The sequence below is a fragment of the Phyllostomus discolor genome, chromosome 5 (genome assembly GCF_004126475.2).
Source record: "Phyllostomus discolor isolate MPI-MPIP mPhyDis1 chromosome 5, mPhyDis1.pri.v3, whole genome shotgun sequence".
Classification (NCBI taxonomy): domain Eukaryota; kingdom Metazoa; phylum Chordata; class Mammalia; order Chiroptera; family Phyllostomidae; genus Phyllostomus; species Phyllostomus discolor.
The window spans coordinates 96,820,575-96,846,262 of NC_040907.2; the positions used below are offsets into that span (position 1 = coordinate 96,820,575).

General features: G+C 37.9%; 1 protein-coding gene and 1 pseudogene across 4 annotated transcripts in view; one reads left to right on the forward strand and one right to left on the reverse strand.

Annotated features, from left to right (window-relative positions):
- Positions 1 to 232: 232 nt before the first annotated feature.
- The window catches only part of EXOC2 (exocyst complex component 2), a 262,089-nt gene continuing 236,633 nt past the window's right edge, over positions 233 to 25,688 (forward strand). Inside the window, exon 1 of one of the 4 annotated variants that reach the window (XM_028511621.2) lies at positions 233 to 470. The gene's annotated coding sequence lies outside the window, so the exon portion shown is untranslated. Of the gene's footprint in view, positions 471 to 573; positions 697 to 760; positions 781 to 25,688 lie in introns of those variants that run through there. The other 3 variants (XM_036026609.1, XM_028511622.2, XM_036026608.1) reach the window with 3 other exon arrangements.
- Positions 24,013 to 25,223, reverse strand: LOC118500756 (annotated as a pseudogene).

Genomic DNA, 25,688 nt, shown 5'->3' on the forward strand with positions numbered 1-25,688 from the left:
CTGCCTGGTAGCCTTACCACATTTTCTTGGCAATTTGCCTTACAATATCCAAGACAAAGATTTCACTCTCCTCAAACCTTCCTTGCCCCTCATCCTCCATTTTCACGGATGTTCTTCTGGTTTTGTTTTGTTTTCTTTGCTAATAAAATAGAAGCAACTAGAAGAGTATTTTGTCATTTTCCCAGCACCACCTTCTCCCATCCCACGTCATTTCCTGCCTAGACCGTGAGGTAGCTCCCTGGATGATTCCTAGTCCGCTAGCCGTACGGGCTAAACTCAGCTCTAGGAGACCTTGAAAGCTGAATGCGCGTCATCCATCTTTCTACATCTCGCGCCTTTGCCACGGGAGCGTTAGCTGAATTTAAACGATCAGCTCTCAGGATCTTCATGCAGTAGAGTGGCATTCTCCTCCACAATTTCCAGGGTCCTGTGGCTTTCGAGAGCCACCTCACCTCCCACAGCCTCCGTTGGTAAGCACCATACTCGCCTCCCCCGCTGTACACCGCAGGTCCCCGCCCCGTCCCCGCCCCGTCCCCGCCCCGTCCAGTTTCGTTCCATCGGAAACTCGGTGCTCCGCTACCCGGCGGATCGACACCCTCGGCACTCCCGGTGGGCGGAAGTGGAGGTAAGGCTTTTGGTGGCGAGAGCGGCCGGGACCCCGTCCGAGCGTGCCTGAGGGGCGGCAGGCGGGCTGAGGTACGTGTTGGATCCTGGACGCCCTGGCTGAGGGCCAACCCGAGAGGCACGAACGGGCAGGGCTGCTTCCCGGCTTGTGGTGCGGTGGGTGGGAGTGTCAGGAGGCTTGCGCTTGCTGTCAGACATCCAGACGGGGAGGGGGAGCAGTGCAGTGCTTCCGCTGCCTTCGCCCAGCGCCCCGGCCTTCCCCACGCTGACCCTCAAGGGGTCCTGCATTGCCTCTCCGCCCCCTTGCGCCCCTGAGCTATCGTCACTGACTGGGCTCGAGAATATGTTGGTGCAGAGTGTGAGGCACGTTCTGTTTACATTTGCCTCAGTGTAGAGCTAGATGGGCATTTCCTAGGCTCCTGTCACTGTCTTAAGCATTTTCCTGTGACAGGTTCGGTTCCTCTGGAGGTAGATCCTTCTGTGGAAACGACACCAGAATGGAGGGACTAGCCTGAAGTCAGGTTACTGTTCAACTGTCATTGAGACCCTGCATAGTCAGGTTCTGGGACGCGCACCCACCCACATTTAATCTCTCCTTCCCATTTAGTAAAGAGACACTGCTTGATTCCAACAAACAGTTCTTGAAAGAATTTGTTTTTAAATGGGAATAAGCTAGGTTTAGTTGCTGAAGGTTAATCATACCAATAAGTATGAGAAAATTTGTTTTATTGTTTTTACGAATCTGAGTGAACCTATGAGGAAAACTTTAGAAAAATCCTGTAAAAATCAACCACATCTTACTTAAATAAATCATTTGGTGCACTATACTGGGAAGCTAGTTCTAACTCTGGTTAATGTGGATCTATCTCCCAATGATTAATAATACATTAGTACACTCTGGGCAGATTCAGTGTAAGTCACTAATAACAAAGAACCGAAATCCAAAAGGATCATCTGTGTGCTAAAAGTTGTTGACTCAATGGGTGGTAATAGGAAGAGGGTAATGTGCTTACTACTTAAATGTTCTGTTTAAGTAGAAAAAATCCTTTTAAGAAGAGAAGCAGACGATCTCCTATTATAATTTGGAAAAACGATTGGGAGGTTCAGAAAATGATTTTTTTTCTTGTCAAGCTTTTAATTTCCTTTACTAAATATTATATCATTTTGGACTATTCTCTTTTGAAAAGACTGTTGTTAACCTGCCATGTTAAATTTCTATTCCACAAATATTTGAGAGCTTGTTATATAAAACTTGGGAAAAGAAATTGGTACTCAAAAAATTTGGCAGAGACAGTCTTCTAATAAAGGATTTTGGACAATTTCCAGTGTCAGGCAGTGGCAGCATTAAGCCATACAGGAAATGTTGGTTATACGCTTAGTTTCTCAATCACTTTTCCACCCATTTTCCAGCTTACTCCTCTTCATTTAACCAGGATTCCTAGTACAGCACCTACCACATAGTAGGAGCTTAACTGTTTATTGAATGGATGAGTTTTAGGCCATTTTTGAGTAGAGAGGATTTTGAAATTGACTGGAATGAGAAATAACATTGACCACTCTGCTAAGCAGTATGCTGGAATGTGAATTGTTCTCAGCCTGGGAAATATGTTCATGGATCCCCTAGAGTGTCTGGTGAAATCCAGTGGTGTAGTAGTGTTTAGTTATGATCACATGATTCAGTTTATGTTTATGATAATTTAAAATAATTATTATTGATATAAACACATAAACTTAAAGCAGTTATAGGGAAATTATCAATCTTGAAGTTGTGGACACACAGGTATCCTTGGGCCTTAGTTTGAAAATTATAGTGGAAAGTAGTTTGGCTGAGAAGTCAGAGCAACCACTCATCTGCGCTATAGCTTGGGCTGAGTTACTTAGCCTCTTTGGGCTTCAGTCTCCATTTTCTGATACTCAGAGGATACATAAAACTAGATTATTTCATTTCTTTAAAAAAAGATTTTATTTATTTATTTTTAGAAGGGGGGGGGGGAAGGTAGGGAGAGAGAGAAACATCGTCCCCTCTCACTGGAGACCTGGCCTGCAACCCAGGCATGTGCCCTGATTGGGAATCCAACCAGTGACCCTTTGGTTCAAAGGCCTGCACTCAATCCACTGAGGCACACCAGCCAGGGCATAGATTATTTCTAAGAGTTCTTTTTGCTTTGAAAATTTCTAACTCAGTGAATTTTATAATTACTTAGCACCTGTCTTATCCATAAGTTGTCTTAGGGGCTGTGGCTATTACTGGTATTTACATATCTGCCAAAAGATAAGGCTCTTGCTGGACAGGGATTAGTCTCAGTCATTTTGTATATCCCAATTTTAGCAAATGCCTGACACACACTGGGAATAAAATAATTCTAAGGGGGCATTTTTGCCCTCTTGAAGAATAGCTAAAAACTAAATTGTATAAGAACAGCAAGAATTTAGAGGGAAGGATATATTGGGATACAGTAATTGGGAAGGCTTGATGGAAGTCAGACCTTAACAGGAAGGATGTGGTCCTTCACAGGAAAGGCAAGTGAACATTTGGGTAGCACACCAGGAAAAAAGGCCCACTGACTGGTTAAGTGAGTTCATTTTGAGAGTGACTTAATGGTCAGGCACAGAAATTTGAAACTTTATGAACATTATTTAACTTGTTACTGGGGTGGGCCATACAGTTTGCTTTATTTATGATTTTGGTTTTAGTAATTCCTTCTGCTTACTATTTCCCCTTTACAGTAAATCTTTATGCCAATAATAGAAAGAACAGTGGACACTTGGGCTTGGGAAACCTGGATTTTAGTTAATTAGAATATATACAGCACAAGGTGGATCCAAGCAGACACCTAGACTGTTACCTGGCACAAAGTTAGCATTAGTAATCATTGTGCTACACTGAATGAGTTCTCCCTTTGTTACTTGCTAGCTGTGCTGCTTTTGGCTGGTTTGGCCCTTAGTTTCATCTTTGATGAAATTTTTTAACGCTTTTTCCTCTTACAGAGTTCTGTGATTTTGGAGGATATATGATTTTAACTTTATTGTATTATAATTTTATTCAAAGACAAGACAAAAAGCTGGGAATAGTTGACTTTAATTTTAGTGAAAACCCCGCTGATTGACATAATGAGTATCTGGATAAATCAGGGTCTCAGCAGGAATCAGAATTTCTCCCTATAGTTCCAACAAGAAGATTTTAATAAAGGGACTACTTTCAGAGGCATAGCAGTGTGGGGGAACAAACAAGGGATAGTGAGGCCTGAATAGAAACTAACAACAACTGGAAGGGACAGAAGAGTCCGTTGAGAGCTGGAGCCACAGAGGAAGGGTATGATAATTCCCTGAGATGCACTTGGGGTGGGGGAGTAGAAGTGATGTCCCCTAGCCTGAAACTGGTCCACTTCTGAAATTCAAAGCTCAGACCTACTGCTTGTTGCTTACATATAGTCTTTCATCTTTCTAAGCCCCACTCAGTTACCTCAATTACAACTGCTCTTTTATTACATCTTTGGTCACTCTCATACCTGTATCCATCTGTATCCTCTTGCTGTCAAATTCTTAGCACTGGACCATCTCAGTTCTTTACCTTCTTTAATGAATGAACTGAGTTGCTGAGACGAGCAAGGGAAAATCCTAGCATATAGATTTGTATCTCTACAAATTCATGTTCACCAATTTCAACTGGCCATCAAAGACTTTACTGGAGTTTTCCTCAGCTTTTCATTCTCTTCTTTATTTCTCTCTTTTATCTTCTTAAAATATACTTCATTGATTATGCTATTACAGTTGTCCCAATTTTTCCCCCATTTGCTCCCCTCTACCCCCCTTCCTTCCAGCAGCCCCTCCCCATGGGTCATGTCCATGGGTCATCCATATAAGTTCTTTGGCTTCTTCATTTTCTAGACTGTTCTTAAACTTCTCCTGTCTACTTTGTACCTACCATTCATGCTTCTTAATCTCTGCACCATTTCCCCCATTCTCCCCTTCCCTCTCCCAGCTAATAACCCTCCAAATGATCTCCAAATCTATGATTCTGTTCCTGCTGTAGTTATTTGCCTAGTTTGTTTTGTTTTTAGATTCAGTTGATAGTTATGAATTTGTTGCCCTTTTAGTGTTCATAGTTTTGATCTTCTTTCTCATAAATAAGTCCTTTGAACATTTCATGTAATGAAATCACTTGGTGATGATGAACTCCTTTAGCTTTTCCTTGTCTAGGAAGCACTTTATCTGTCCTTCCATTCTAAATGATAGCTTTGCTGGATAGAGTAATCTAGGGTGTAGGTCCTTGTTTTTCATCACTTTGAATACTTCTTGCCAGTCACTTCTTGCCTGAAGTTTTTTTGAGAAATCAGTTGATAGTGTTATGGAAACTCCTTTGTAGATAATTCTCTGCTTTTCTCTTGTTGCTTTTAAAATTTCTTTCTTTATATTTAAACTTTGGCATTTTAATTACTGTCTGTTTTGGTGTGGTCCTCTTTGGGTCCAACTTGCTTGGGCCTCTCAGTACTTCCTGGATTTGTATGTCTATTTCCTTTGCCAGATTAGGGAAGTTCTTCATTATTTTTTCAGATAAGTTTTCAATTTTTTGCTCTTCCTCATCTCCTTCTGGCACCCCTACGATTCAGATATTGATATGTTTAAAGGTGTCCCAGAGGTTCCTAAGTCTGTCCTTATTTTTTTTTAATTCTTTTTTCTTCTTGCTGTTTTGATTGAATGCTTTTTTCTTCCTTTTGTTCCAAATCATTGATTTGATGCTCAGCTTCATCCTCTCCACTGTTGGTTCCCTGTAGATTTTTCTTTATTTCACTTAGTATAAACTTCGTTTCTTTTTTTTTTTGTATGATAAGCTTTTTATTTTAAAAAGTTTGAAAATATATTAAACTGATAGATTACAGAGTAAAATTCACTTCATATCAATCCATTATTTTTACATTTATAATAAAAATACAAAGCTTGTGTTTACTATTCTTGGCCTCTTATCCACACCTACCATATACCAGCCTCCTTTCAGCAGTTCTACATTCAGTGATATTTCACTTTTCAGCTTCATCTTAGCTTTTATTGGTATATATTTGAGAACCATTTAAGTCCTCAAGAATGCTGACCAAATGAACTATGTATAGTCTTTTCGCATGTAAAAATATTCCTTCCTATTTTGTTCATTGTGCTTGATTTGGACATTAGCTTATCATTCATCTAACTATTTATAAGCTCACTAGTTTGAAGAGCCATACTGATGTGTTTTTGAACCAAATTTCCAGTTTACTCATTTTACTAGCAACCAGAATATTCACTATTATTAAAAACAAAGTTAAGGTTAGCTTCTCTCAAATTTCTTTAAACCACCAAAGATTATTCCAAAATACTTATACTACTAATTGGCTAAGTACTGACACCGTCAGTTTTCTACTTCTGCAATATCCTAATATTAAATGACAACTACTGTATATCAACTCAAATTTTATACTTATTTGCTCAATGTAGGAAATCTCTGGACACAGAATTGAAAAAAATTACCTAACTTGTTTTATGTAACTATAAAAAGCCAAAGTCAAATCATATTTGATAAAATTAATTTTAAATTAGAAGCCAATATATAATGTTAGCATCCAAGAGAAACCCTGGATATATAAAAACTTTTAAAATTACTTTGTCTTTTGTTAGCAATGTTTGAGAACACTAATTTTACTTTTTAATGTCATTTTTAAAACTACAATGGAAGTAAAAAATATGGTTCACTCTTGAAAATGTTGTTAGCAAGGTCTTACTAAAATTTAAAGTACCATTTAACAAAGTTAGTAGGCAAAAGTGTTAAGAGCATGAACTGAAGTCACTGGTGAGTGTGTTGAAACTGGCTCCATGATTTACTAGCTATGATTTTAGGCAAGTTATTTAACCTCTCTAAGCTTTATTATCTCATCAATGAAACACAGGTAAATACTTACTCTATGGTTCTTCCCATATTGAGATAATGCATGTAAAGCGCTTATACTTCCTAGCACACAGTAAGTGTCCAATATTTGTTAGCCATGAATATAACAAGTATAGAAAAATGAAATGCAGTATTTGAAAAATTCTATGCTAAATGTCAAATATCAAAAGTCAAAATTTGACTTCACAAGTCTAATAGTTGTTTGGTCTTTTGATACAAAGTTTTGAAATTAAAGAATGAGAACCTAATAAAAATAGAAGTTATATGAATCATCAAAAAATTCTTTCTAGAAACACATGCCATATCTATCGGGTGTTCCCAGCACAAGCCTGAAAGTCTCTTTGTACCTACAATTATTTTTTGTCTTTTTAAGTATTTTGAGTTAATCTTACCAGTTTAGCTGATGAAATGTTGAAGAAACCACAGGAACTTAACATAACACTCTACACTAGCATTACAGAATGTTTGGTCAGTCCTAAATATTGTTTAATGTAACTGTCAAAAAACACAAAATAAGCTGTAATTCTTTTTTTTTCCCTTTTATACAAATACAAGTTAATTAGCTGGTCGACTCAGTTGCAATTTTTTTATTTTTATAAAACTTTTCAAGTCATGAACATGGAAACTAAGAATCTCCTAACCTTTTTACATAGGTAAATTTCAAGTTCACAGTATGTTCATTTAGAAGTATTTATAATTAATAGGAAGCTTAACACAGCAATAGCTCGGACAAGGAAGAGGGCATTAATTCTGCAGGCAGTCAGCAATGAAAATGCTAAACCTGAACAAATCAGTTACTGATGACCATTCCTTATACATTTTGAGTAAAATATATAGACTACAGAATGCAAACAAAAGTGAATATGAAACTTGTCTTCCCCAAATACAGCTCTACTTTATACAGGTCTTGAGGTATACCCATGACGTCAACAAAAATTAATGAACTCAGGGAATTAGTCCTCTTCCCGACTTTTTTTTTTTTAATTTCTTGGACACCTGTTAATTCTGTAAAAGCAACTTAACTTTTATCCTCTTATAATGTAATGGTTCAAATGAAAACCAAAGGCATGAAGACAGAACCATAGTCCCCAATAGGCTCTGTAAATGAAGACGAATCCACATGGTACAGGATTTCTCATATCATCCATCGATCCTCAAATGGCGATCAGCAGAAGGCATCACTTCTATAGCCCAAAGCCTTTGTCCAGATTCCCAGAGGTCAGAGCTTCCTTTTTTCACGCCAGGCCCAGGTTGCTATGTGTGATCCAATGCTGTTGCCAGACCACTGCTTCAGAGTTGGACACACTGGCCTGGGCGAGGGGGGGGGGGGGCACCAGTCGTCACAGCAGCCTCCCCAGAAGAGGTAGAGAGAGCCCTCAGTAAGCCTAGAAGAAGATGGCCCCCACTCTCCCCTCCGCTCCCTCATTTCTTCCATTATGTTTTTGTCATACTCAATGAGTTCTTTGAGCATCCTGATCACCAGTGTTTTGAACTCTGCATTTGATAAGTTGATTATCTCCACTTTGTTTAATTTTTTTTCTGGGGTTTTGTTCTGTTCTTTCATTTGAGCCATATTTGTTTGTCTCCTCAACTTAGCAGCCTCACTGTATTTGTTGCTGCGTATTAGGAGAGCTGCTTTGACTCCCTGTAAAAGGCTCCAGTAAATTGTATGGGGTGGAGCCTTAGGTAATTGCCAGGGTTGGGCAACTGCTTTACTGCTTTGTGGCTCTGTGTGGGGTGAGGGTTAGGAGAGGGGACTGTGCTGCTGCCTGGCTTCTGGGGGTGTACCCAGCACTTGCCTGTTTCTCGTCACTTCACCTACTCCCCTTATGTGACTAGCACCGTTCTAAGTGTTTGCCAAGGTATTGAATCCCAGAGCAGGTGAGTTTGCATTTGTTTTACGAATGTTCCAGCCCTTTAAGTGAAGTTCACTGAAAGTCCAGTTGTTTCTTCTGCTGTCCCAATCCCCTGTGGTTTTTACAGCTAGAAGTTACAAGGGTTTATCTTCCCAGCACTGGAACCCTGGGCTGTGTGGTCTGGCCTGGGGCTGGGATTGCTCACTCCCAAGGTATCCCTGCAGAGTTTTATCAACCACATGTGAATGTGGGGCTGCCCTTGTGCATTCCACTGCCTCTGGTGCCTCACTGTGTCTCCTCGCCACTCCCCCCCTCCTACCCATCTGGATGATTGTGTCTTCTTTAAATTCTTGGTTGTTGGACTTCCAATGCTTTAGTTTAAGCTCTGGGTGTTTTTTTGTTTTGAGATTTACTTGTAATTCTTTTTTTGTGGTTGTGGAAGGAGGCAAAGCGTGTCTACCTATGCCTCCATCTTGACCAGAAGACCCATGATTCTGTTCTTTGCAGAATCTCTTTGAAGCATTTTCCACTTGTCTCAAAACCCCTCATTTTTCATATAATCTGTACTGTTAGTACGTCATCTTGCCATTTACTTCAGTATTTATAGAACTATCAGAGAAGAATCCCATGCTCTTTTTCCCAAAAAACTTTTCTCTTTCTCCAATTACATTGAAAGAGATTGTATTTACATTAAGATGTTCCTTGAGCCTGGGTTCTGTATCCTATCCACTCCTGCCTTTTGGAGCAATTCACTCAGTTGTTCTTTTCTTGCCAAAGGCTCCTCCCTGTCAGCCTTTAAGCATGTTTAGAGACAGACAATAAAGCAAATCAGAAAAGCAATTAACAGTAAAAAAGTGTCATCCTCCTTTGATTTTACATTTCCCTGTTAAAATTCCTCTCTGTTTTTCCCCAAATTTTGATGGACTAAACAAAGGTAGGAATCGATTTTATTTGAGAATATTGTCCAGGTGGTCTTTCTGGTAGAAAAAAAATTTTTTTGAAAAGGTATGTTTTCTTAAATATCAAGAAGTAATATTTTGTTCATCCAGTTGTTGGTAGATCATCAATACCTAGAATGAGTTAGAAGACCAGCCACCTTTAGACCTATAGCTTTTAGCTGTGAAATGTAATAAAGGTAATTGGCCTGCTGAGGCAGATGATTTTATGGCTCTTGAAAAATTAAGGACACTTGAACTAACATTTTTAATTAAGATGAAACCCATTGCTTTTAAAAGAAGAACTGGGTAATCAAGTATTTATGTAACAGATCAGTTAATGTGGGAGCTCTGGAAAGCCAAATTGTCAGACTTTTTCCCTGTGTACTATCTTGCTTTCAGTATTCTTTCCCAGTCACCTCTTGGCCAGTTTCTTTCCTTTAAACCCATAGCTCCAAATATTGTAGAAGGAGTGAAAGTTTTTTCCCTATCCCAAAAAAATAATTAAAAATTGACTGCCATTTACCATTATTTAAAAAAATCATTGGATTTTTTTCAAATGAATTAAAACATAAATACTTCTGCTTTTATTTTAAAACAGTACATTTTAGTTTTATTTTGTTTATAGGAGTAATGAAAGAAAGAGAAAGCCAGGAAAGCAGGGGGGCTTTATCTTTTAAATGTTCGGTGTTTCCTTTCTGGAGATATCCCTTGTGAGACCCAGAGAGTCTTTGTAGTACAAATTTGTATCCCACGGATTCTTTCAGATTGCTATTTTTTTGTTAATTATGATTTTGAGATGGAGCAGAAGAGAGATGATTAATAGAGAAAACTGTATTAAAGAGTTCATGACTCTGTTACTAAGACTTGTCTGTCCCACCCTGTGCTGCTAGATGGTAAAATGTGTGACAGAGCTGATATAATTTAACCTTACTACTCAGGAATAATAGAATCTGAGTTTACAGAAAACCGAAGGAAGTAAGTTATCATTCTTTAAGACCATTTCCTCAGTTTCTCGGGAAGATCCCGTTGGGGCTAGCTCAGCCCAGACCCAAGGGGCAAGACTGACTATCTTTGGATAGGTTGAACATGACAGAAGGAAGGTGTGGTGAATTCAGGAGTTCGATTATGTTGTTGGGTGGCCTGAGATACTAGTTGAGTGTGATTTTATTGTTGAAACTCACTAGGCAACTCTGCAACTAGATTTTTCTGTACTCCTTTGGATCCAGGATGATTCTGGACTGGCTATGTCTACTTAGTGCCTCTCAAACTTTAATGTGCACACAAGTGGCTAAAGTGTAGATTCTCACTTAATGGGACTAGGCTGGGGTTGTGAGATTCTGCCTTTCTGATTTGCTCCCATTTTCAAATTTGAGTAGTGTGGGGAGATGTGGGGTTTGGTAGTTTAAAATTTTTTTTTAGTGTTTTCTTGGGAGAAGACTTTTACTTTTCTTTGGCTTGCTCTAATAGAATATTGCTTTAACATCAGAGGCTTTCTTTGGTCTATTTGGTGAAGGTTCTCCAAGTCTTCAATGAATCAGAACTTCTTTATTTTCAACTCCAGGCCTTAATCCCTTTAGCTGAGCTGAGCCTTTGGGGACCTGACAGGATAAGACACTCACTCTTTTTGTTCACATTTCTTGTCTACTTTTTAAATCAGCAAAAATTCTTCTTAACTGAATAGTAAAACGTTCTAAACCTATTTTTGTGGTTACATTTTATGTTTTTGTTTTCCTTAATATTATTGATACTAGTTGTTTTTATATGTATTTTTAGTCTGAAGTTATGTTAAAAAGTAATTTGCTCTTTTATTCTGCCAATAAATATTTTGAAAAATTAAAGACTGTGCCACAATGAAATGTGGAAAAATTACAAAATTAAAATTTTCTGACCTCTTTTAAAGAAACACTTTAAATTTATCACGTGCTTCATTAAAGGAGAAGAGGCTGATGAGTTAATACTAATATAATCTAAATCTAAAGAAAATGCATTTATTTAAGTAATTATTATAAATTATAAGGAAATGTGGCTTTTTGTCTTTATTTTAATGAATGCTTTTACAATGGTAATTTCCTCTTTTGACCTGTGATGGGTAAGAGGTTAATTGATGTTAAATGGATGCTTTGTTAATCCTTCATCAACTGCTAAATTGGTATGCAGGAATATAGGTCAAAGCTATACAAGGCCATGACCAGCTTGTTTTCTCAGGGAGGTTTTTCCTTTTTTCCAAACCACACATCATTCCATCCAGCTGTAAGTAGAGGGGACTCTCCTGTCCCTCCTCCCCCACCCTCCCTTTCCTTTTCTCACTCTCCAACTCCCCCACCTCTTTCCCCAGGTCCCCCACCCCCAACCCCTTCTTCCCTCTTGGCGCTGCCGAGTGACAGCTTGTAGATGTTGCGTGCAAGGAGTTCAGCAGGCGCTGTGTGGTCTGAGTGTGTGGTCTCCACTCAGCTCAGAGGTTGCTAACAGGGTAGATGAGAGAGAGCAAGACTGTTTACTTTAATTTATTTCGGATGCCAGAATTGTGCCTCCTAAACTTGATTCCATAGCTAGCAGCTTCAATCCCCCACAGCTGTGGTGCAGTCGCAGCTCTGCACCAGGTCTCTCCCAACAGGCACTTTACATAGCATCTGCCTGTTTAAATCCCTCTCAGCTCAGAAATGTTAATGATACTGCTGAGTGCTGTGATGATTTTGCTTTCACTATGTCAGATATATGGCCTTGAAGAACTTTCTTTTGAGGTAGAGCTAGAAAAGTAAAGCAGAAAATTTAAGATAAGTGACAATGTCGATGTATTTTTAGAAATTGGGAAAGCTATTATACAAAATTTGGGTCACATTAATCCAACTCTGCATCTGGGAGTTACCTGACATTCTGTCATGTTTAACAGCTTTAATAAAATTAACCAATTTAAGATGACAGTTGATTCCTTGACTTTTTTTTTGAAAATCTACATTGATTTTGGCATGCCTGTTTACTGTAGTTATTATATTTGTCAGCAATGATAATTGGCTTATTTCATCATACAGATTTGATGTGCTGAGACAAATGAAACTTTGTTTTTATGCAATAATATAAATTTAGGACAGCATGTTTTTTCTAATTTCTTTAATTATAAATGGCTTAGCAGTAGTTTCTTGATTTTCATTCCTCTGTCATTCCTGAACATTCTTGTTGAGAGATGATCAAGTATTTTGTTATTTAAGTAAACATGTATAGACTTAATATCAGTTGGGATTTTGCATTGTTTAATTTCCTCATTTCCCTGTCTTCCCCATGGCCTTGCTAGAATGGAGTTGTTATTATTGATGCATTGTCCAGGACTAGAAAGTCTAGGCCACTGACATTTTCCAGAGGAGTTAATATGTTGATTATATTGTTGTTTTATTGCTTTTTGCACTCCTTTAACCCTGAGTTTCAGTACGATCTTGTGCACTTAATGGTGGGAATATGTTTTGAGAAATGTGCCATTGAACAATTTTGTCTTTGTGCAAATGTCACAGAGTGCACTTACACAAACCTTGGTGTTACAGCCTACTACACACCTAGGCTATATGGTATAGCCTATTTGCTCCTAGGCTACAAACCTGTGCAGCGTGTTACTGTACTGAATACTGTAGGCAATTATAACAGAATGACATTTGTATTTCTAAACATATCTAAACATAGAAAAGGTACAGCAAAAATCTGATTATAAAAGATAAATTATGGTGCACCTGTGAAGGGCAGCTACCATGAGTGGAACTTGTAGGACTGGCAGTTGCTTGTGAGTCAGTGAGTGATGAGTCAGTGTGGAGACCTAGGACATCACTGTACATTATAAACACTGTACATGTAGGGTACACTAAACTTATAAAACAACACAAGATTAAAGGACAGGAGAAATAATGCAGCCAAGAGACATGGATGTATGAGACTGTAGCAGGTGTAACACAGCATACTGTTTTTCAGCAAACTTTTTGTTAATAAGTAGAAAGAGTAACCTCTAAAATAATGATAAATAGTATAGTAAAGACATAAATCAGTAACAGAGTCATTATTATCGAGTACTGTGTGATGTACATAATTTTATACGACTGGCAGTGCAGTAAGTTTGTTAATATCAGCATCATCACAAAAACATCAATGATGCGTTATGCTACAATGTTACAAAGGCTAACGACATCAGTAGGTGATAGGAAATTTTCAGCTCCAATATAATCTTATAGTACCACTGTTATATATGTGGTTTGCTGTTGACTAAAATGTCATTATGCCACACATAACTGTATGAAGTCAGTTTATATCACTGGGTGTGTAAAGCCTTCCTCCACTCCCTTATCCTTTCAGTCCAGGCCATGGTTTTCCTTAGTCTCACTTGATTTTGAAACAGAAAACTTGAGGAATTTAATAATGTCAAATGATTTTTAAAAACATACTGTCATCCTGTATTTCCTCTTGCTTCCTTTTTTTTTTTTTTGGTTCTATGTTTGTGGTGACAATGATAATCTACTGCTCTTAATAATTCCAAAGCAAAATTAGTATATTCACAGAACTGTGCAGTTATCACCACTAATTCTGAAACATTTTTCTCATGCCAGAAGGAACTCTGAACCCATTATTAATCCTTTCCCATTCCCCCTCCTCCAGCCACCACTAATAGACTTTCTGTCACTATGGTTTTACCTATTTTGAACTTCTATATAAATGGAATTGTTGCTGGTGGAAGTTGGGCTCTTTCACGGGATATGAGGAGAGCATTCCACAGACCCATGCATGGGAGTTTGTGGTATGGGTCAAGATTTACATATTTGGATGGAAATAGAAGTCTGACCCTGTGTCCCATCTCTGTCCATCCTGCCATGGAAAAAGTACAACTTGTATTCAGTAAGGCCAAAACAAAGGCTAGGGTACAGAGTTTTTGTTTCAGTATTAAAGCTTAATCCTTCGGAGCCTGCAGGTGGCTGTTAAGCCATCTTAGTTCCCATCCAATTAGTTTAGTGGTGCTTCTCACTGTCTTGCTATACCATCTCCTACCTGCAGCCTGCTTTTGAAGTCCATGTGGCTTCTCGACCTGTATGGTTACTATGGATTGAACGTGCAAATGAAAGGGGAGTGTGTGTTGGGGGTGCAGTGGGGGAGAAAGAGAGAGCTTCTTTGTTAAGTTGGGTTATATTATCTTGGGCTTGGGCGGACTAGAAGCTTTCCCACAGTAACCAATCAGCTTATCAGACTCTGATGGGCTTTTGCTGTGTCTACCTCCCAACCAACTGATCCCTTTTCCAGGTTAGACTGATGGGCCTCAATTAATAGTCAAGCACCTCCTCCTGAGCCATTTTGACTTCTGTTGCTCATGTGTTACCTCCCACTGCTCCCCACAACAATTTGGTCAGGGAAGGGGGAAGGGAAGAGTATTAGTCCTGGGCAGCAATGCTGTGATCCACTGGCGTGTGAAGCTGTAGCTTACTGGGAGAACAATAATGTCTGATTCCCCTTGCTTCCTACATTTATTAGTAACTAGCTAACTACCTACGGTAATAGAATCATACAATATGTAATTTTTGTGTCGATTATGGCAAAATATGTGCGTAGTAGTAGTCATTACGTTATGTCTTTTACATTACCCCATGTCTTTTACCTAGGAAGTGAAAATTATATACACACATATATAATTGATAAATTATGGTCATAGTCAAATAACCCTTACAAGTAGACTTGAACTTATGTTTTGGATATTCAGAAATATTTAACAGAAGCTGTGAAATGCTCTAGGCTTATAGTTGATAGAATGCCATGTGTGTGTATTATCTATTAGTTACCCAGCCCTTTGCTGCAGTGGTTAATCATGCAGGATGCTATACCAAACTGTCTTGAGTTTCACCAGTGTCATTGCTAACTTCTTTGAAATTTGATGTAGAACTCTATGGATAATCCTGATGGAACCAAATCCCTCCATGTCTACTTCATCTTTTATTGGGCTAAATCTTTTAGGAATGAACAGTGAGCAGGAAAAAGAGCAGTATTCTATACTAGGTACCTAAGGTGGGAATTGCCCTCAAGAAAAGTTGATTTTCTTGCAAAGGCAGAGAAAGTTTTCTGTAGAGCCACAGTACCTTGGCATTTTATTTTATTTTTAAATTTTATTTGTTTATTTATTGTATTTTTTCCATTACCATTTATCCTCCTTTTACCCCCCTCTGCAATCAATACACTGTTGTCCATGTCCATGAGTCCTTTCTCCTTTTTGTTTGATCCTCCACCACCAACCCTACCCCCAAAGAGCTGTCAGCCTGCTCTCTCTCTCTCTGAGTCTGTCTCTATTTTGCTTGTTAATTCAATTTGTTCATTAGATTCTACATATGAGTAAAATCATATGATATTTGTCTTTCTCTGAGTGGCTTGTTTCACTTAGCAGAGTGTTTCCCCAGGTCTATAAATGCTGTTGCAAACATAAAATTTTCTTCTTTTATGGGTGAGTAATATTCCATTTGGGCTGCTTCCATATTTTGGCAATGCAGTGAACACAGAGGTGCTTAAGTTCATTCGAATTAATGTTTTAGGGTTTTTTTTTTTTTTTTTTGGATAAATTCCCAGAAGTGTAATTGCTGGGTCATAAGGCCATTTCATTTCTGATTTTTCAAGGTATCTCTGTAATACTCTCCACAGTGGCTACACCAATCTGAGTCCCCACCAGCAGTGCAAAAGGGTTCCCCTTTCTTCATATCCTTGCCAGCACTTGTTTAATAGCCATTCTGACTGGTGTGAGGTGATACCTCATTGTGGTTTTAATTTACATTTCTCTGATGATTAGTGACATTGAGCATCTTTTCATATGTCTGTTGGGTATCTGTTTGTCCTCTTTGGAGAAGTGTCTGTTCAGTCTTTGCACATTTTTTAAATTGGATTGTTTATCTTCCTGGTGTTGAGTTTTATGAGTTCTTTATATATTTTGGAGGTTAAACCCTTGTCTGATGTGTCATTGTCAAGTATGTTTTCCCATACGATTGGTTCCCTTTTCATCTTGGTGATGGTTTCTTTAGCTGTGCAGTGGCTATTTAATTTGATGTAGTCTTACTTGTTCATTTCTTCCTTTATTTCCTTTGTTCTAGGAGATATATTGGCAAAAATATTGCTACATGGGATATCGGGAATTTTCCTGCCTATGTTTTCCTCTAGGACTTTTATGGTATCATGACTTATATTTAAATCTTTTATCCATTTTGAGTTTATTCTGGTGTATGGTGTAAGTTGGTGCTGTAGTCCTGTTTTTTTGAATGTATCAGTCCAGTTCTCACAACACCATTTATTGAAGAGGCTATTTTTACTCTATTGTGTGCTCATGTCCCCTTTGTCAAATATTAATTGATCATAGAGACATGGGTTTATTTCTGGGCTCTATTCTGTTTCATTGATCTATGTGTCTGTTGTTATGCCAGTAGCTGACTGTTTTGCTTATAGTGGCTTTGTAGTATAGTTTGATGTGAGATATGGTGATCCTTCCTACCCTGTTCTTCTCTCTTAAGGGTGTTGAGGCTATTCAGGGTGTTTTTTGGTCAAGTATTTGCTCTAGATCTGTGAACTATACCATTGATACTTTAATAGGAATTACATTGAATCTATAGGTTGCTTTGAGTAGTATGGTTGTTTTAATGATGCTAATTCTTCTATCTATGAACATGGTATTTGCTTCCATTTATTTGTATCTTTCTCAGTTTCTTTCTCTAGTGTTCTATAGTTATCTCAGGAAAGGTCTTTCTCCACTTTGGTTAAATTTATGCCTAGCTACTTAATTTTTTTTTTGTTGCTTTCATAAATGGGATTTTTCCCCCAGTTTCTCTTTCTGATAGTTCATTGTTGGTGTATAAAAATGCCATTGATATCTGAATCCCTGTATCCCTGTATTTTGCTATATTCCCTTATTAGGTCTAGTTGTTTTCTATGTGCACTATCGTGCCATCTGTGAGTAATGACAGTTTTACTTCCTCCTTCCCAATTTGGATGACTTTTATTTCTTTTTCTTGTCTGATCACTGTGGCTAGAACTTGTTCTACTATGTTGAATAAGAGTAGTGAAAGCAGATACCCTTGTCTTGTTCCAGATCTTAATGCGAAAGCTTTTTAGTTTTTGCTCCTTGAGTATGATGTTGGTAGTAGGTTTCTTGTATATGGCCTTTATCATGTTGAGGTATGCTCCCTCTATTCCCACTTTGCTGAGTGTTTTTATCATAAATAGGTGCCCGATTTTATCAGATGCTTTTTCGTATCTATTGGTATGATCATGTGATTTTTGTTCTTCATTTTGTTAATGTGGTTTGTTACATTTATTGATTTGCAAATATTTGACCATCCTTGCATCTCTGGGATGAATCACAGTGATTCTGTATGATCTTTCTAATGTAATACTGGATCCTGATTGCCAATATCTTGTTGAAGATTGAGGCATCTATGTTCAGAGTCTTTGGCCTGTAGTTTTCTTTTTTTATTGTGTCTATACCTTGTTTTGGAATTAGTATTATATAGGTTTCATAAAAAGGCTTTGGGAGTGTTCCTTCTTGAATTTGTTGGAATAGTTTGAGGAGAGGAGTTAGTTCTTTTTGAGTGTTTGGTGAAATTTGCCTGTGAAGCCATCAGGTCTAGGGCTTTTGTGTGGGGGGGAGTTTTTTGGTTATTGCTCAGTTGCACTAGTATTATTGGTGTACTCAGGCTTTCTGCTTCTTCTTGATTCAGTTTTGGAAGATGTCATGTTTCTAGAAATTTATCCTTTTCACCCAGGCTGTCCAGTTCCTTGGCATTTAGTTATTCATAGTAATTTCTTACAATCCTTTGTATTTCTGTGGAATAAGTTGTAATTTCTCTTCATTTCTGGTTTTATTTACTTATGTCTTTTCTCTTTTTTTCTTGATGAGTCTGATTAAAGTTTGTCAATTTTGTTTATCCTTTCAAAGGACCAGCTCCTGGATTCCCTGACCCTTTGAATTGATTTTTTTTAGTCTCTGTTATTTAAATATTCTCTGATCTTGATTATTTCCTTCTTTCTACTTGCTCTGGGCTTTGTTTGTTGTTTTTCTTCTAGTTCTTGTAGATGTAGGGTTAGATTGTTTATTTGAGATTTTTCTATCTTCTGTAGGTAGGCCTGTATTGCTGTTTACTTTCTTCTCAGTACTGCCTTCACTATGTCCCACAGGTTCTGGTTGTTGGGCGTTCCTTTATATTTTTTTCCCTGATACTTTTTGATTTCTTCCTTGATCTCATTGTTGACCTATTCATTATTTAATAATGTTATTTAGTCTCCATTATTTGAATGTTTTTGAGTTTTTTCCTTCTGGTTGGTTTCTAGTTTCAATTCATTGTGATATGAGCACATGCTTGACATGATTTCAGTTTTCTTGAATTTGTTGAGGCTTGTTTTGTATCCTACCATGTGGTCTATCTTTGAAAATGTTCCATGTGCAGTTGAAAAGGCTGTATGTTTTGCTTCTTTTGTGTGAAATTTTCTGTAAATACCAACTAATTCCATATGATGTAGAGTGTCATTCAGTGCTACAATATTTTTATTGATTCTTTGTTTGGAAGATCTATCCATTGTTGACAGTGAGGTGTTAAAATCCCCAATGATAACAGTACTGTTGTAGATCCCTTTCTTGAAGTCCCCCAAGATTTTCATTATATATTTAGGTGCTCCTATGTTGGGTGGTTATATTTTTACAAATGTTATATACTCTTGTTGGACTTCTCCCTTAAGTATTATGTAGTAACTTTTTTGTCCCTTATGGCCTTTGTTTTGAAGTTTAGTTTGTCTGATAAGTATTAGTACTTTTATCCAGCTACTTTTAGTACTTTTAGTACCAGCTACTTTTAGTACTTTTAGTACCAGCTTTTTTTTTTATGACCATTTGCTTGGAATATTTTTTCCATCCCTTCACTTTCAGCCTGTTAGATCTTTTGTTCTGAGGTCGGTCTCTTGTAGACAGCAAATGTGTGGGTCATGCTTTCTTATCCAATCAGCTGCCCTGTGTCTTTTGATTGGAACATTTAATCCAGGAAATAAGTATTTTTCTAATGCAACAATTTATGAGTTGTACAAATCATTTTGATTTAAATATTTAAAATATTTTTTTGAAAAAAAAAAGGGTTTGGAAAAAAGTTAAAGATCTGACTCTACACATTAGAGTTTCTGATTTTCAGATACTTCATTGTGGAAGTAGTAATAGAATTTAAAACTTTTCTTGGACCTACTTACAGTTAGAGGCCACTCTTAAACTCAGTCTCCTGACACACATAGGCAACCCATAGAAGAGTTGTTCTGCTCAGATCTTTGTGGTTAACTTAATTCATTTCTTAATTCTTTGCTTTGGCAGGAACAAATAACCTGTCTTTATGATTTTTAGCACACCTGTATTTAGTATTAAGGGAAGCTGTCAGATTGATTAAGTTGTTAGGGTATAGTTAGAGGACTCTCAACTTCTATAATGGTTTTTGGCAGTTACTATTGTGGCACAGATTTATTGGTTTAAAAAATAGTGCATAGGCTTATCAAGGAATGGTGTATCTCTTGCAATAGGACAAATCCAGTTGAAATCTCTCTCAAGGCCACATCTCAGTGGTTTCTCAGAGGTGGAATTCCATATGGCCTGAGGTTTGCTGCTGTCATTTAAGAACCAAAAGAATGGAGTTGTGAATGAGCTAATGTGTTCCCAGATCTGTTCAGCCCAGTTACAATTTTACCAAGTACTTGCTTTGTTCTGGTACTGGGTTAGGTGCTATGAGTACAGGAAAGAATTGGTACACTCTCAGCCAAGACTATTGAGGACATTTCTTTAACCAGGAACCTTGGTACAATAATTCTTTTTCCCCCTTTTTTAAAATTTAGAGGATATTATTTGTGATAATTCTTTTCCTAAGATAATTGATTTGTAGGAGAAATGAGTAGGTCCACAGCTGCTGAGAGGAGACATGTGGTCAGTGTTCCTGAGAAATCTGTGTAGTGCCTTAGAGCCCCATCCATAAGGGCTGCTCCATACTGTGTCTTGGAATTGGCCTTTTTGTGCATTCCAAGGTAGACTTCATGTCTAAGAAATTTATATACATGTTCACTGTCACAAGGAAAGAAATAGGAAAATGTATTTTTTTTTATAAAGTAATTTTTAAAAGATTTTATTTATTTATTTTTAGGGAAGGAGGGAAGGAAGGGTGGGGGAAGAGAGAGAAAAACATCAATGTGCGGTTGCTGGGGGTTATGGCCTGCAACCCAGGAATGTACCCTGGCTGGGAATTGAACCTGGGACACTTTGGTTCCCAGCCTGCACTCAACCCACTGAGCTACACCAGCCAGGGCGGAAAATGTATTTAAAAACATGACTCCCTTGACCCTTCTACCCTCTCTAGTTTCATTCTCCCAGTAATGTTAACCTCTGGTGTCTAACCTTCTCAGTGTCTTTCCATATTCATACCAGCATATATATTTATATGAAGGTAGCTTTTGTTCTTTATTTTTCCTTCTTTCCCTCCCTCCTTTCTGCCGGAGCATTGGTTAGATCCTCATTCTAATACATGAGCTGCTAACATTTTTTGAGATAATATAGAAAATATGCACTTGGGCTGGGTACAAAGTCCATTGTAGAGTTACAAACTACAGTATTTATGGATGAAATGATGTTTGGGGTTTGCTTTAAAAAACAACATAAAAATGAATTGTGGAGGAGAGGTAGTTGAAACGAGAAAAAATGTTGAAGCTGGGTAATGGGAAAATGGAGGTTCCTTATCCTAGTCTCTTTTTTTTAAAATGTATGTTTAGATTTTCCATAATAAAAAGTAAAAAGAAAAATCATATGAAGAATCACACTAGCATAGAACTAAAGCCTGGTTCTGTTTGAATCCCAACTCTGTCACTTAGTTGCTGTGATTCTGGACAAGCTGTTTAATCTCTGATAATTTTACCACTGTTAATAAGACCATGTAACATTTTAGAATTTTTACTTATAGGTAACTTTTTAATACATTTTAAAATCATAATGTATATAAAATTATATAATGTATGTGTAAATATATATACTAGCTATATTCATTTTGAAAAAAGTATGTATTTTTTATTAGCACAAGCTGAAAATGCTCATGTAAATTACTAGTCCTGAGCTTGGATTTTCAGTGAATTTATTGCATGAAAACAAAAGCCTGTCACTGATTCTTGCTAGGTTGGGGCCTTTTTAGGTCTTGGGTGTGGTTTTGAGGAAGCTGATACTTTTTGAGCAATAGGAGACCTAATTTCCCTGCATCTGGACCTGCAGGCTGTGCTTGGCTCCAGGGGCGGGAGTGATGATGGTGCTAGCCTGGCATTGCTGCTAGAGCATGGTAGCTACCAAATATAAGTTCAAACCATAGGCATCCAGGTTTTGGTCACATTTTTATTAGAAGCTCTCTGTGCTTGGCTGATGTCAGTTGGGCAAAAGTTCCTTTTTGTCACAATAGGCTTTTGTCTGGGAAAAGGTCTCTTGATAGGCAGGCTGCAGTTTTCCCAAACATCTGGTCAGAAGACTATCCCATGAAAGTTTCATATAATATATATTTGTATAAATAGTGATTTTAATATGTATAGAAAACATTTCTGGAAGTATTCTAAAATTCTAAATGGTTAGCTAAATGTATATATGTTTTTTATATATATATATATATATTTACAAATACCATAACTACATATACCATACATACACACACACAGACACACACACATATATATATATTTACAGACATACCTTGGAGATATTGTAGATTTGGTTCCAGACTACCACAATAAATTGTGCCACAGAAAGTTTTGGTTTATCAGTGTATGTAAAAGTTATGTTTATGCTATACTGTGATGTAGTATAGACTGTAGTCCCTTAAGTGTGCACTAGCATTATACCTAGAAGACAATGTACCTACCTCAATTAAAAATACTTTTGCTAAAAGATACAAACCATCATTTACACCTTCAGCAAGTTTTAATCTTTTTGCTGGTTGAAGGTCTTTTTTAAAAATAAATATTTTTTATTACAGTTGACACACAATATTGTATTAGTTTCCTGTATACAACATAGTGATAAGACATTTTATATACCTTATGAAGTGATCATTCTGATCACCCATCTCAAAGCCTGTATAGTTATTACAGTATTATTGACTATATTCTTTATGCTGTGCTTCACATCCATGTAACTTTTTATAACTGGCAGTCTGCACTTAATCCCTTTGAACTGATTTACCTATCACTCCAATGGCCCTTACATCTGGTGACCATCAATTTGTACTATCTGTAAGTTTATTTCCATTGTGTTTATTTTGTTTTATAGATTCCACATATAAGTGAAATAATATGCTATTTGTTTTTGACTTATTTCATTTTGCTTAATACCCTTTTGATCCATTTATGTTGTTACAAGTGGCAAGATTTTTTTTTATGGCTAGGTAATATTTTACTATATATGAGATCTGCCTGGAAAAAGTCCAGCCATTGTTAATGTAATAAGAATGGTTTGCACAACATTGATATAACCTGGCATCCAAGGAGAATGGATTGGAATGTGTATGCATAAACAATGACAACTTCACTATACTAGTCAGTGGGGTTGGTAGACACTGTTGAGTGAGCATGTGTACTGTGTGGACGTCTCATTCAAAATGAGTTAAGTGGGCTTGGGCCCACTTAATTTAACCTGGGTTCCAAACCAAAACTGGCCACTGCTTGTGTGACTTGGGGAAACCTGATGAAAGTGATAATGTAAGTAGAGACGGGTTGCTGAATATGTAGGGTTTGGAACTGCTTATTAAGATGTGCACAGCATGTTGAAGTAAGTTGCTGTTTGTTTGTGGTTTGTTGACCTTTGAGATTTTAGGAAACTCCACAGCTGGAGCCTAGGCAGACTGCTTGTGTCTGAAAACTGCTGAAAGAGTTGGGCCAGGTGTGCAAGTTGGGTGGAGCAGGGTCTGGGAATCACCATGGCAGGGCAAATGATATTAGCCAAGTTGATGGTGATCTGTGATTTGGCAGCCACCTGCATCAGGCTGGTTGAGTAGAAGGAGACCTCAACAACGGAACAATGGCACCTGTTAGCACTTCCATCCTGGAGAGAGTTGCCCTGACTCCTGCTCTGCCAGCCCTTGCCATGAAGCTACTCAATTTTAGTTCCTTCCTGTATGTTCCTGGTGCTTTTCAAGCTGCTTCTCTTGCACTTGAACACATAATGAGTGAGTAGATGGATAAACAAATTTATGTGCAAGCTCCTCAGGAGGAATTCCTAGATCTCCAGAAGCCCTTCATCTCTCCTGGATACAATCCCCTCTGTTTTTTCACAGCCAGATGTTATAGGGACTCCTCTTTCTGGCATTGCCCAGGTTGGGGAACTCCATGTGGGGCTGTGACCCCTGCTCTTCAAAGGTACCTATATAGCTGAGATTTCCCTCTCTATTCTTAATTGGCACACTTTGGGTGGGTGACCTGCATATTTCACATCTCTGCAACTCCTACCAGTCTCCACATGGCTTTTTTTATATCCTTAGTTATGTTCTGTTCAGCTAGTCTTGGGGTAGTCTCAGTAATGGTGGTTTTATTATTTAGGTGTAATTTTGAAATGGTTGTTGGAGAAGGTGAGCACAGTGTTTACCTACTCTGCCATCTTGACTGAAAGGCTCCCAAGTTGTAGATATTTTAAGTGTTCTTTTTTTTCTCCCCAAGCAGAACTGTATCCAGCTTTATTAAATATACTTTTTACCAACAATCATGGTATTTCAGGCAGGACACGGGCAGACAGTCATTAACAGTCTACAACAACTTTCAAACTCCCTTCCTCAATGGACTACCAAAATGAGAAAGCCACTATAAAACCCAATGAAGTCTTCATTTGCTGCTGTGAACAGGGAAAGTTTAGAGTGAGGATTAACATTTCACATTAGGCATGTTATTTAACAACTTTTCACAAACCAACTCTGATTTTCAGGAAATGAAATGAAAATGGCAGAATCATTGGTCTGTGGATCCATAATCTAAAAAGGGAACTGCTGCTCTTTTGAGCGATGTCATCTCAGTGGTGACACTGGAAAGTCCGAGTGCCTGACACACCGGTAACCAAGTTTTTTAGCTCAGGTCCCAACAGGTCTCTGGGCTTAAGGGAGTCAAGTTAATGCTTAAAGTGGTGAGGGAGTAAAGGACTTAAAAATGAATTTTAGATTTCCCACACCATAAGGTTCTTGTGCTAAGGTGGCTAATGTGTGTCAACATCAAGGGATTCTTCCTCCCAGGAACCAAGAGGGAGTCTCTCAAAATTAGAAGGGAAAGTTGTTATTTTTCCTATATCAGTCCAGCTTTGGAGCCATTCTTTTAGTACTGTATGTCCTTACCCCAGAAACAACAATAAAGTGTTCTGTGTGGTAACAACATAGCTTAAAAAAAAAGTAAAGCAAAATTCTACATTTTTATAAAACTTGATAAAAATAGTATTTCAAACTGTACAGCCACCAGAAATACAGTTATAATAAATGTACATACTTCACTTGGCATCTCCAGCACCTTCAGCTTTCTACGCCTGGTCTGTTTTGGCATCTATTTTCTGCAGGGTTATTCCTTCCCATCCTTGCCAGCATCAACTTTCCCCTTTTTCCTTTGGTACCTTCTCCCCCGTCTTTGCAGGGGCCTTGCTAGGCTTGGGCTCTGGCTTTGGAGGAGCAAGTTTAGCAGATAACCTGGTAGATCTTCTCTGTGGTTCATCCTTCACCTTGGCTTTATCTCCTTTAGCATCCCCTTCAGCCTTTCTCTTGGGCATGATGGTGACTGTGGCAGGACATAGGAGCTGGGTGTGGGGATGCAGCAGTGTGTCGGCTTTGGCTGGTCCAGGGGTTGTTCTTACCTCCTCTTCACACTGCCAGCTTAAGTGTTCTTAAATTATCAATAAATTCAATGTAACTAGTGCATTTGTTCACTGAACAAAAATAAATGTTGAGCTTCAGTTGTTTGCCAGATACTGTTCTAAATGCTAGGTGTGCAACAGTGTTTGGAGCAGACAAAAACTTCTTCTCTTCTGGAACTTACATTCTAGTTAATAGTGGTAAACAGAGAAGTGTTAGGTATAGTATTGATAGGGTGGTGATAATAAGTCCTATTAAAATTCTAGTATAATTAATTTTAGAACCTGATAAAAATAAGGTTCATCTCTACCATCTGTACTGAGATAACTTGTTGAAGGTTGATTGTCCTATCAAATATGTAATTATAATATGGAAATTATTATGTTATAGGTGCAAAATGGATCAGTGGGACAAAACATAGATGGTCCAGAAACAGACATGAAATGAGAATTTTTGTCATTGATAAAAGTGGCTATTCAGAATAGTGGATTGATCAGTGAAA